The sequence below is a fragment of the Sus scrofa genome, chromosome 15 (assembly GCF_054392235.1).
Source record: "Sus scrofa isolate SSC_HxYL_T2T_F1_AM1 chromosome 15, Sscrofa_HxYL_maternal_Yorkshire_Landrace_v2.0, whole genome shotgun sequence".
In the NCBI taxonomy this organism is placed as follows: domain Eukaryota; kingdom Metazoa; phylum Chordata; class Mammalia; order Artiodactyla; family Suidae; genus Sus; species Sus scrofa.
In genome coordinates this window covers 23,037,353-23,051,064 of record NC_139397.1, presented here as the reverse complement: position 1 = coordinate 23,051,064, position 13,712 = coordinate 23,037,353, and the positions used below count along the sequence as shown (strand labels likewise).

The 13,712-nt window shown below is 33.2% G+C and overlaps 1 long non-coding RNA gene across 3 annotated transcripts in view; it reads right to left on the bottom strand.

The window, feature by feature from the left end:
* LOC110257033 (uncharacterized) overlaps positions 1–13,712 on the bottom strand; it is a 499,783-nt gene that overhangs the window by 411,066 nt on the left and 75,005 nt on the right. The window lies entirely within an intron of this gene.

Genomic DNA, 13,712 nt, shown 5'->3' with positions numbered 1-13,712 from the left:
TTATCCACAGATACTACTAGTAGTATTTATTTGGAAGAATAATGCACATTTGGAAAGACCAATTGTCAGAATTAGAAACAGTAAGTGGCAAGAAATTATCAATGTTGATCAATTGAGGTAATTCATTAACAGACTGACAATCACTGATTTGCTAAGAATGAGCAGATAATTATCATGATTTCCCACAGTAATCTATGAGTTTTGGACTCATTTTGTAACATTAAATGTTGTACATACATTGAGAATATAGTTAGTAAACCCATTTTGGGGCACTTTATCATTGAATAAATATATCTTGCCTGCCCAGACTGCCTCCAAACCTGATGCTCTAAGTGAATGAGCTTAATTTTTAACTACTCCATGACTGCTATCCAATAGTCGACTGTTCTTTAAATATCTTTCTAACATAAATGACAAATGGTGGATCTTCTATAGACTATTTAGAAACTAAATAGATTTTAAATTTACTTTCCATAAAATCTCATTAAAATGAATAATGAATTTTTTATAAAAGGAAATTCTTACACAATGTTATTATAAAACAAATCAACTTTAACTCTTAAAATCTGCTTTCTGGATTAATATATGTTACTAGGAAATTCATTTTGGTGTGCCTATCTATCACTTTAAGGTACTAATTGAAATGTTCTGGCCACAAAAATCACCTTGGACGCTGCAGGGTCATGACTCACAAAGCTAAATACAATTTCCAGTCAATTTTACTCCTGATGTTAATAAAGTCTCAATAATTAAAGGTTTTTATAATTAATGTAAAACATATTCAATTAAGAATGGTTTTAGGAATTCCCATTGTGGCAGAGTGGAAACGAATCAACTAGGAACTGTGAGGTTGTGGGTTCAAGCCCTAGCCTTAGTGGGTTAAGGATCTGGCCTTGCCATGAGCTGTGGTGTAGGTCACAGATATGGGTCCGATCTTGCGTTGCAATGGCTGTGGTGTAGGCCGGCAGCTATAGCTCCAATTTGACCCCTAACCTGGGAACCTCTATATGCTGCGGGTGTGGCCCTAAAAAGGAAAAAAAAAAAAAAAGGAAAAGAAAAGAAAAGAAAGGAAATAAAAGAAAAAAAGAATGGTTTTACTAGAAGGTAAAAATTGGTATATTTGTTTTTAAAAAAAATATAATCTGGCTTTAAAGTTAAATTTTTCAACTATACACCAGATTCTTCATAAAATTGCTAAGAATGTTAAAGCACTGATTTACACAGCAAGCTTTCTTTGGCAAAGGGAATATACTAAATGATGTAAAAATTCTAATTTAAGCAGTTAGGCAATGTAGAAAAAAGAGCAAATGCTGAAAAGAACAATATTTTCCTAATCTTGTTGACACTTGGTTAGTGAATTATCTAAAATAGACAATGCCTCTACATTTTAATTAATACCACCAAAAACATTCATACTTAGGACTTACTCAGAATTTTAAATTTGAACTTGTCAGTGTTAACAACACTATGTAAGCAAATACACAAAGTAAATTGTTTAATATATAGTTCAATTGAAATATTCCTAAAGTTTACTTCATAAAGGAATTTTACTGTTATCTGTCTAGTTCCTGACCCATATGTGCTATACAGGAGCAAACACGCAGAAACACAAACACAGCAATGTAATCTTCATGCCAGAGCTCCTCATCATGTCTTTTATCATGATGTATGGTGCTGAAATGAGATTCAGATTTGGGTAAGGAATTGAAAAAAATAGCTGAATAGCAGATATATTTTAAGACTCATATAAAGAATGATTTCAAGATAAAATAGGAGATGAGACAGTTTCAATAAAATGATTATAGTAAATTATATTTAAGAAAGTAAATTGATAAAAAAGAATTTCACGCTCTAAAGAAAATTACATATTTTAAACCTAGTCATCTCATTCTTAAAAACCGATTCTTAAAGAAAACAGAAAATCCATAAAGACTGGGAGATAACTGTATAAATGAAGATGTTATTTGTAGTGACAACATTTGTACTGGCAGATGCTGGAAACAATCTAAAATTCCACTAATATGCAAATAGCTTGATACTTCAGCTACACCTACGTGATAATTTTTTTTGTATCAATTTATACATTTAGCAAGCATTTACTAAGTGCCTTCTCTATTCCAGAAAATGTTCTAAGTGTTGGAAATAAAGTAGTGAAAATTTATTCATGGTTCCTGTCTTATTGGAATTAACTACAAAATAGTCATCATCAATTGTAACACTCTTGAAAGCTGTATAAGTGCATAGAACAGTATCTATGAATTATTCAGTTACTGACTTAAAAATAATTTACAAAGAAATTGCAGATGTTGTGCAAAGCATTCTCATGCATCCTGCACCCAGCTTCCCCTAAAGATAAAATTTTACATAACTAAAGTACAACTGTCAAAACCAGGAAACAGAATAAAAATACTGAGGTATTTCACCAAAAAGGTGAAAGACCTATACACTGAAAACAATAAGACACTGATGAAAAAACACTGCATAAAACACAAAAAACAATGGCTATTATCAAAATGACAACACACAAGAAAACTTTAGAAGGATATGAAGAAAAGGGAACTCTTGTGCACTGTTGGTAGGAATGTAAATAAGTGCAGCCACTGTGGAAAACAATACGGAGATGCCTCAAAAAAGTTAAAAATGGAATTACCATATAATCTAGCAATTCTACTTCTGGGTATTTATCTGAAGAAAATGAAAACACTAGCTCAAAAAATATTTATGCACCTCTGTGATAATCACAACAGTATTTACAATAGCCAAGATATGGAAACAACCCAAGTGTCCACTAATGGATAAACGGAGTTGAGGGCATCACACTAAGTGAAATAAATCAGACGGAGAAAGACAAATACCATATGATCTCTCTTACATGTGGAATTCAAAAAATAAAACAAAAGAGAAACAAGCTCAAAGGTACAGAGGCAATATTAGTAGTTGCCAGAGGCAAGTGGGGCAAGGGGTGAAATGTATAAAGGGGATCAAAGCACAGTTAGGAAATAAATGTCACATAGGTATAATGTACAGCATGGTGAATATATATTAGTAGTTGCCAGAGGCAAGTGGGGCAAGGGGTGAAATGTATAAAGAGGATCACAGCACAGTTAGGAAATAAATGTCACAGAGGTATAATGTATAGCATGGTGAATACATATTTGAAAGCTGCTAAGAGAGCAGATTTTACAAGTTATCATTATAGGAAGAATAAATTTGTTACTCTGTATGTGATAGATGCTAAACAGACTTACTGTGGTGATCATTTTATAATATATGCAAATATTGAATCTTTATGTAGTACACCTAAAACACAATGTTATATATCAATCATACGAAAATTTAAAAAAACAGGAAAATGATGTTGGAATGATACTATAAAATAAACTACAGATCTATTTAAATTTATCTAGGTTTTATAGTCATTCATTGTATGGATATGTATTTCTATAAAATTGTATTACATGTATAGATGCATAACCACCATGATCAGGATACAGTAATATTCCCTTATTCCAAACAAAATTCCTCTTGCTATACTTTGTTGTCACATCTTCCCCACAACACCAACCCTTAACCACCACTGATCTGTTTCTTATCACCACAATTTCATAATTTCCAGAATGAGTGGACTCACAATACATAACCTTGAAATTGGCTTCTTTCATTCAGCACAATGCCCTAGAGATTATTCAAGTTGTTACATGTCCCCATAGTTTGCTTTTTCTTATTACTGAGTAGTATTTTATTGTATAGATGTATCACAATTTGTTTACACATTTACCCATAGAAGAATATTTAATAATAGATTTGTAATAATATTAAAGAGACACATAAGCTATGTGTATGTATTTTAAAGGTTAAAGAGCACATGTTTTCTCTTAAAGTCTTAGCTCCTATGAATATGAGTAGCCTACATGGAGATTAATAAACAGTTATTGGTTGGATCAATTTCCAGGGAAGAAAAATGGAAAAATTTATAAGAAGATATATAGTAACTGCTGTTATTTGTTTTATATAGGTCTATTTTGAAAAGAACATGGGCTGTGTAACAGAGTAATTCAACCTACAATTCTATTTCTTGTAGCTATACTTTAATATTCTATTAATAAGTATCTCCAAACTCTAGTTATATTACATTTAATCATCACAAAAAAAAGTCCATCCCTGAATTATTATTCTACCCATGTTCTAAATATGAAAACTAAGGCTCAGCAAATAATGAAGAGTGCATACAAATTAATTTAAAAAGAGATAATTTCTGCAACAGAAAAATGAATAATGGAATACTGAATAATTATTTTGAAATATTTAACTTTCTTAGTTATTAGTTACACATTTATTGAAGGATCAATATTATTTTTTAACTACCAAAGTAGCAAATATATTTTTTAAGTGATAAATACCCAGGACTTGTAACTAACTAAGTACCTAAGGATCAAAAGTTGGCACAAAGCTATAGATGGCATCTGACTGCAAATATTTTTACTAAGGTCAATTAATTCAGGTATTTTCTTAATGAAATAATTATATGTGTGTATACACATATGTGTATATATAATAATATGCATATGTATACCTTTTTACAAAGGTATCTATGCTGATGACAAAACAAAAAGTTAGATGTAACTTTAATATATAAGAAGGGGATCTAGTGTTGTCTTTGCAAAGGCACAGATTCAATCCCCAATACAGTGGTTAACGATCCATCATTGTTACAGCTGTGGTATATAGGTCACAGCTGCCTGTCAAATTCAGTCCCTGGCCTGGGAACTTCCATATGCCACAAGTGCAGCAGAAAAAGAAAAAAAAAAGAATGATTACATAAAAAAAAGGAATTAGCAATATTTAAAGAATTTGTATGTTTTTCATATAATTAGTGATCCCTCTAATTTTTATATTTTCTAGTTTTATAATGTATTACAGTATTTATATAAATTATGATTATATTCTTTAAAATTTAAAAATATATAAAAATACATACCTTGTTAAACCACCTTCTATGCTTAAAACACATCTCACATCTCATTTGACTTTCACAATAATGATTTTAAAATGTCATAATTATTCTACTTTGCTGACAGAAGACTGAGGCCTAAATTGAAGTTACTTGCCAATATCTCACAGATAATGTAAAATTTAGTTCTAATAATCATGTTTTCTTTTTCAGAATATTCTTTGTATTACAACATGCTGACAGGATATGAACAATTACATCTCATAGGTAATAAATATATTTTACCATACGTATGAACTTTAAAATTTATATTTATAAAGCAGTAGTTTTAAATATGCAGGCCTAAAATGATAATAGCTATTTTTAAAATTCCATATTGACAAATTTAACTTGTGGCAAATACATTTCTTATCAAAAGAAAGATTTTCAAATTGCTAAACATTGAATGGGACACCACCATTGAGATTTCCAATAACTGGTTGCCGTGAGGGACACTGAATTTCCTTGTAATACAAGCACAGCCTACGGGTGCTATATTTAAAACTACATTGGCATTTCTATTAAAATCTAATCTTTCCAAGGGTTTATGCCAAAGCCATAAAAATTCTACCTGACAGAAAGGCAGAATTGCAAGTCTTTGTGGAGACTGTTTTCTTCCCTTTCACATAAAACCAGTCTACCTGTTTGTTTTCTTCATGGCATCTAAACACTTTAGCAGAACCCAAACCTTGGATAACTATTAGGCAGTTAAAGTTTATCAGCAGTCTACGAATTTGAGGAACTGTTAGCTGACCATTCTGTCTGAAGACTTGCCTAGTCCAAATTCTGTTCTTATAAACCTAAAAGAAGCTTTTGGTTAATACTAATGGATTAAAAAACAAGAACATTTTGAGTCACTGTGCCAACAGTATATATTGAACATAAAGAAATGAAATGTTGGGTTTTCCATGTTGTTCAGAAAGCTGGAAAGATTGCACAAGCCTGTCAGCTATCACTCAAAGATGTATGAATTTTAAAACTTCTTTGTAATTATTTCTCTATTATTCAATTAAATATACTTTTTTTGAAACCTAGAATTTTTTGCTTGTAATCATTTTATTACTGCAGGAGATAAAGAGAATTACTAGAGACAGTTCTGTCCTCAAAGGGCTAACAATTTCATTGCAGAGATAAAATAAACCTATAAAAAAGTGTGGTTCAAATACATAATTGTAATCACTGTGAAACATTTGCTAAGAATATAAATGAAAAATCTTGGGCCATTGAATACAATTTAACTATTGCCTCACTTCTTAAGGACTTTATGACTGAAAACAACATGATGCAATTGTGTTCATAAGGTACATTAGGAAACTGGTAGTTATTGATCAAACTGAGTCTCAGTTTTTTTAACCGTAGGGCAAGAATTGGATATAATCAGTGTTTTTCATGCTTAAAAGGAATTATTCCCCCCCCCCATTAGTGGGCATGAAATCAATTAAATGGGTCACAACCAGCATTCTTTTATAAAATAGTATAGAATAGATAATTTATAAAATTTCAAAGTGCATCACATAGTGCAAGTGTTGATTCATGAAACTTTTTTTTAAGGTGCATGTGTATATTTGCATATGTTATCCATCATAACATATATTTCTTTTGTGGATCAAAATATGTAAAACTTAGATTGACTAGTTTCATTCCATCTCTTAAGGTCTGTAGTCTTGTAAACTGTCTCAGATTTCATCATGCTGTTTCAACACTGTTTCACATTAAACATTAATCTACACTGGCTTTCAACATTCATGAGTTTAAACAAAAAAATTCTCTGCTATAATCCCTGTTCTTCCAACGTTTTTGTAGAGAATATGAAGGTTGGTAGTATCTCACATGTGTCATGACCTTTCTAGTATAATTTTTCTAATTTGCAGTTATTTTCTAGGCATTGAGGCATATCTGTCCTCAGACACATTGCCAGTCCTTGAAATATTTGCTAATGCTGTATTTCAGGCAGAGTACTGTGCTGACCTCAAATAACAGGGATCATTCCTAGGACCTTATAGCTCAACTCATAAACTGAATTCTCTGAACTTTGTGTTTTGTTTTGTTTTTTAACCTTGTTCAAACGGCTGAGAGGGCAAAAGATGTTACCACTTTCATATTTTGCCACTTCTCTTGCCTTAAGAATCCCTTCCTGTTCCTCCAGCCAAAAGATAAAAGTCTTTGTGTAGTTCATTTGTCTATTTTCTTCTGGCATTCCAAACGCTACACTTTCTGGCTCTGCTGTATAGTTTAGGAGTTTTGGAGTCAACACATATATCCCAGGTCTCTTTTGATAGCCGGCTTTTTGATGAGTGCTTATCATTTGTAGGTCAAACAGACAGTCAAAAAGTAGGAGGAAGAAAGAAGCTTCTAGCTTCTGGTTCCTACAGTTCGGTAGCTGTTGAAAATTGCTAGAGATGCAGAGAAGGGATATGAGGTTGGACTTAAGCAATCTGGCATAGGAGATCAACTTTTCAGATTCAATCTTGGTTGAGATTTATCCAATTTTTTGTTGGATAAAACAGCAACTACATACAGATGGCCGAGAAACACATGAAAAGATGTTCAGCGTCACTCATTATTAGAGAAATGCAAATCAAAACCACGATGAGATACCACCTTACACCAGCCAGAATGGCCATCACCCAAAAGTCTACAAACAATAAGTGCTAGAGAGGGTGTGGAGAAAAAGGAACCCTAGTACACTCTTGGTGGGATTGTAAATTGGTGCAACCACTGTGGAAAGCGGTATGGAGATGCCTCAGAAAACTAAACATAGAACTACCATTTGATCCAGCGATCCCACTCCTGGGCATCTATCCAGAGAAAACCACGACTCGCAAAGACACATGTACTCCAATGTTCATTGCAGCACTCTTTTCAATAGCCAAGACATGGAAATAACCTAAATGTCCATCAACAGAGGAGTGAATCAAGAAGATGTGGTACATATACACAATGGAATATTACTCAGCCATCAAAAAGAACGAAATACCAGCATTTGTAGCAACATGGATGGACCTAGAAACTATCATGCTAAGTGAAGTCAGCCATACAATGAGACACCAACATCCAATGCTTTCACTGACATGTGGAATCTGAAAAAAGGACAGATTAAACTTCTTTGCAGATCAGATGCTGACTCACAGACATTGAAAAACTTATGGTCTCCGGAGGAGACAGTTTGGGGGGTGGGGGGATGTGCTTGGGCTGTGGGATGGAAATCCTGTGAAACTGGATTGTTATGATCATTATACAACTACAGATGTGATAAATTCATTTGAGTAATAAAAAAAAAAAGAAAAAAAAAAACAAAAACAGCAACTAAAACAGTTTCCAACAACTAAGCATCAGCATAAGCTCATGGACTCCTCCAGCACAAGGACTTTTACAGCTTTTGATATTTATATATCACATCTTTTTCTTTTTTACTTCTCTATACAACACTACCTTTTTCCCTTCTACTCTTTATATCCTTTCAACACTTCCATAACCAATCTCCAGAATAAATTTCCTTTCTATTACTAGAGTTGATTTGTATTCCTAGTAAAACGCTAACTAAAAACCCCATATATGTTAAAATCCTTCATTGCAACTGGGGATAGGAGACACATGTCACCGAAAAACACTTCTCAGAAGAATCTCAGTTCCAGCTCTGGTTTAGTCTATGACTAATCAAGGGAGTCATTTTGCCTTGGGTTTTTTTAGTCATTTTAGTAACTTTTTTTTAAACCAAAAGTACTTGAAGTAGATTCCATGTTCCTGGATCAGATTGGAATATTTTCAACAAAAATTTATTCACCTGTGACCTCCTCATAGGGAGTATATTTCTTCACTCCATAAAAGTTTGGTATGGCCATATCATTTCTTTTGACCCATGGGATGTGACATGAGTAACAGCATTAAAGAAATAGGTCTATGCCTATTGAGCATCCACATATTGCCGCCAGCCCCTTGCAGAACTCCTGACGGATACTAGAAGAAAATCATCCCCCACTTGGCTTCTGCCCCACTAGCCTAGCAACTCAGCACACACATTTATGGAGCAGAACCTTGCCAACACGCATGTGGACTGGCAGCATGAAATGGAGTCATCTTTGCCAAACTACAGTCCCATGAGCATGAGATTAAAAGCTATCTGTTGCCACTGAGATTTTGCAACTGGTCGATATGTGTACAAAGCTACTAATGCCATAGATTTCTACCGTGTTTTTTCTAACTTATTGAGGTAATTGTGACATAGATAATCCCTGCAGTTAATACCTGTGAAACTCTGGCCTGATCATTCTGATCTGTTGTTACCTGCTACGTAACATCTGGTGCACTCTCTTAGAACCCTGAGAAAATTGAAAATGCGATTAACATTTCAGGAATTGTGTAACACTGAAACCAACTAACTACAGGCTTAGCCAACATTTTTAAGAAGTAATATTTCTCAAAAAAAAAAAGAAGGTACTGTGTATCCTACTTAAACTAAAAGTGTATTATCCTTTATCCATCCATTCATTCATTCATCACTGTTTCAGTTATAGGGAATATAGTAACAAACCAAACTAAGTTCCCTGTTCTCATTCAAAATATAAACACACAAATCTATATACTGCCCCTGGCTGTTTTAGGCAGGGTAATCAGCAAAGACCTTTGGTCTTCTGCCAGAGTTGAGATAAATATGAGCAGAGCTTATGTCTCTGTTATTATACATATGTGATAAATGATTCTCTTTATAAGGTCAGTCCAAAAATATATAAATTCTTTAGTTTCATTCAGCAATAATTTTGTTAAATGAGTTTCTATGCCTTGCAGTTCCTAATTTTGTTAAATGATTTTTAAAAAGTAGGCATATATTATAAAGTTACAAAGGGCATCTTTCAGAACCCAACAATAAAAACTGCAACCAGACAAGCAAGTCTTTGGAACAAGAAATTAGAAAACTATCCAAAAAGCTGATTTATTCATTTCTCTTTCTTCTGAAGCTATACTGTCTTTTTGTGTCTTTGTTCTCTGCTTGATGAATATACGATTTATTCCTTTCTGTACAAAATAACTTTTCCAATTTCACATGATTCAACCTGGCCACTTCAGCCCCAAATTCATAGACTTTACAAAAAGATAACTGGTAACATTAGCCAATTCCAAATTTTTAGTAATGAGAATCTTATTATCCTTGCCCAAGCTCAGTATTTATCAACATCAGTGATTGCCAGTGGGGTTCCTGGACTGGTAACAGCAGCATCGCCTGAGAATCTATTAAAGATGAAAATTATCAGACCTAGCCCCAGATTTACCAAATTAGAAGAACCTCTGAGGTGACAATTAGAAATCTGTGTCTTTACAAATAAGCTTTTCAGGTTATTTTAATGCATACTAAATACTGATCACCACTCTTCCATGCTGCATCTGTAGCACTGGTGAAATTATCTCTAGGTAGATTGTTTAGTTCATAAAATAAAACTATGTCATTTTTATGACCCACCAGGTGAAGTGGGGAATGAGTAGTAAAGACAAATTTCTTTAAAAGAGAAAATATGGAATACAGAAGAAATGATTAATTCCCTTCATACATTTCCTAGAATCCTTCTCACATATTGTTCCCTTCTGGACATTCATGGGTTTCTCTCCACCTTAGAATTATGCTGGATTTTTCTGGACACACTTATGGCATGTAGAAGTTCCTGGGCCAGAGATCAAATCTGTGCTGCATAACAGCTGTGGCAATGCTAGATCCTTAACCCACTGCACCACAATGGAACTTCCATTCTATTTTTATTAATAGAAATCCCTTCCATTAAATATAACAATTTTGTTCTGGGTATTTAAGTAAGTTGAAATACAAGAAATGTGTGCTCTTATCTTTTTTTCATATGGATAAGTTCCAAAGATATTGAAAATAATTTTATTTATATGGCTCCTCACAAAAAGAGGAGTATTTGAATTTGTACTGTATTGAGTTTGGGATTTTAAACTAGCATAAATATTGTTTTTAGGGCAGTCTGATGGCTGAATAATTCCATGGGAATCCCAACACAATAGAGTTCATAAATATTGGATAAAGCTATTCGACATTCATAAAGTCTTTTCTCTGACATCCTTACACGCTACGTTAGTATTAAATTCATAAAGGTAGCAATGAGATTTAAAAGTATTACCTTTCAGAATTCAGAATATTTTCCAGTAAAAGTAAGAATAGATATCTTGGTATTTGAGTATACCACAGTAGAAGGAGAGGAGAAAATTCTGGCGACTTAATAACAACCATTTACTTTGATGAAGTAGAAATTAAGGAAAATCCTCACCACCATAATGCTGTCACAGGCACTGAACAAAGAAAACTGCAAGGCATACCTTTTGTCTTTCAAGAGATTACTACCTGAGAACACTTATTTTGCTTTAATGAAACTAACTTGAGTGACCCGATGGAGAGCAAAAGTCATAAATACAGTTCCTAGGCAGTTAATATGCAGATAAAACAGAAATGGGAGAGACAGGACTAATTTTATATTGATGGAAAAGTAAACCTTCCAAGGGTAGGAAGAATCAATCTTTTGTGTTAAATACTCATAAGGCACAAAATAACTTATTTGATTTGAGTTCAAAATCTGTTCACTGTAGTTCAGTACCTTTGCTTCTGTTTTCTAACTATCAAATGCTAAAAGAAACAACAGGAAGTAAGACAAAAGTATATTTGTTCTTAGAATAATAGAGTAAATAAAAGAGTATCAAGACTAGTTTCCTGGAGAAGCCAACACAGAAAGAATGTTCTCATGGCAGAGACAGGGAGAAAAATCAAACAGGATGTGAACATTATTTTACATCAAGGTGCATAAAGAAAACAGTGAAAATTAAAAGGTGGTTGAAAAACTGAAAACTGAAATGGAAAAAAAAGTGAAGACAGTGAGGTTTTTTTCCTTAAATACTGTGTAATATTTAAAACATACAAAAAGTCACTTGCATTTAAAAATAATCCCTGAATTCATCAATAGTATAACTAGAACATTTCATATCTGTGTGCTCTTATTTGATATTATCACTACCTTGATTTTTTGCCACCATTTTTTTCATTAAAAAATGGATTTTACCATATATGAATATGTCAAAAGAAAAGATTGATAAATGATAGCAAATGTATGTTTTGATTTTAAAAGTAGGAAAAACACTCTTAAAAGATATACTGTTTAGGTATGTAACTTATTACCTATATGCATAATTGGTAAAACATGACAATAAACGTAAAATGAAAGTCACAACGAATATGAATAAGCAGTATATAAAAGAGGAAAGTCAGAGTTCCTGTCATGGCTCAGTGGTAAACGAATCCGACTAGGAACCATGAGGTTGAGGGTTCAATCCCTGGACTCGCTCAGTGCATTAAGGATCTGGCGTTGCCGTGAGCTGTGGCATAGGCCTGCAGCTACAGCTCCAATTAGAACCCTAGCCTGGGAGCCTCCATATGCTGTGAGCGTGGCCCTAGAAAAATTCAAAAAGACAAAAAAAAAAAAAAAAAAAAGGAAACTCAAATGACCTATTATATACATATACGAAAACTGACTAATGAGCAGTAATCATAGGAATTTAAATTTATAGAAATCATGTTACTTTATCATTCATTAAATCAGAAAAAAATGAAAAAAGCAATAATATTATGGCAGCAACACATTGACAAATTGTGAGGAAATGAAATTTCTTTCATTCTTGATAAGTTTATAAAGTAGTAGAGGAAATTTGATGAGGAATTTGGCAATATACGTTAACCCTTAAAATGTACATATACTGTGATTCAGCAATTTTAATATTAAATATCTAAGAAAAAGCAAATTCACATAAGCATAATGGAGACATTTTAAGGTGTTCAATAAAGACTTGCTTGCCAAAATTAAAAACTGAAACAACCACAGTTGAAAATTTTTTAAAAAAAGTTAAAGCTAACTTTTTTAAACCTTTCATTATTATTTTTCCTACTGTACAGCAATGGTGACCCAGTTACACATACACGTATACATTCTTTTTTCTCACATTACATGTTCCATCATAAGTGACTACACAAGAGTTTCCATTGCTACACAGCAGGATCCCACTGCTAATCCATCCCAAAGGCAAGAGTCTGCATCTATTATCCCCAAGTTCCCAGTCCATCCCACTCCCTCCCCCACCCCTTGGCAACCACAAGTCTATTCTCCAAGTCCATGATTTTCTTTTCCTTAGAAAGGCTCATTTGTGCTGTCTATCAGATTCTAGATATAAGTGATATCATATGGTATTTGTCTTTCTGACTTACTTCACTCAGTATGAGAGTCTCTAGTTCGATCCATGTTGCTGCAAAAGGCATTATTTTGTTCATTTTTATGGCTAAATAGTATTCCACTATGTATATATACCACATCTTCCTAATCCAGTCATCTGTCAGTGGACATTTGGGTTGATTCCATGTCTTGGCTATTGTGAATAGTGCTGCAATGAACATGCAGGTGCATGCGTCTTTTTTAAGGAAAGTTTTGTCTGGATATATGCCCAAGAGTGGGATTGCTGGGTCATATGGTAGTTCTATATATGGTTTTCTAAGGTACCTCCATACTGTTCTCCACAGTGGTTGTAGCAGCTTACATACCCACCAAATAGTTTGATGGAATAATATATAGCATCTATAAAGGATCAACTTCAGCTATGTGAGTTAGCATAGACAGACTGAACATATATTTAACAGATAAAAATAAAAACAAAAGCCTACACTAAAATGTTTATATAT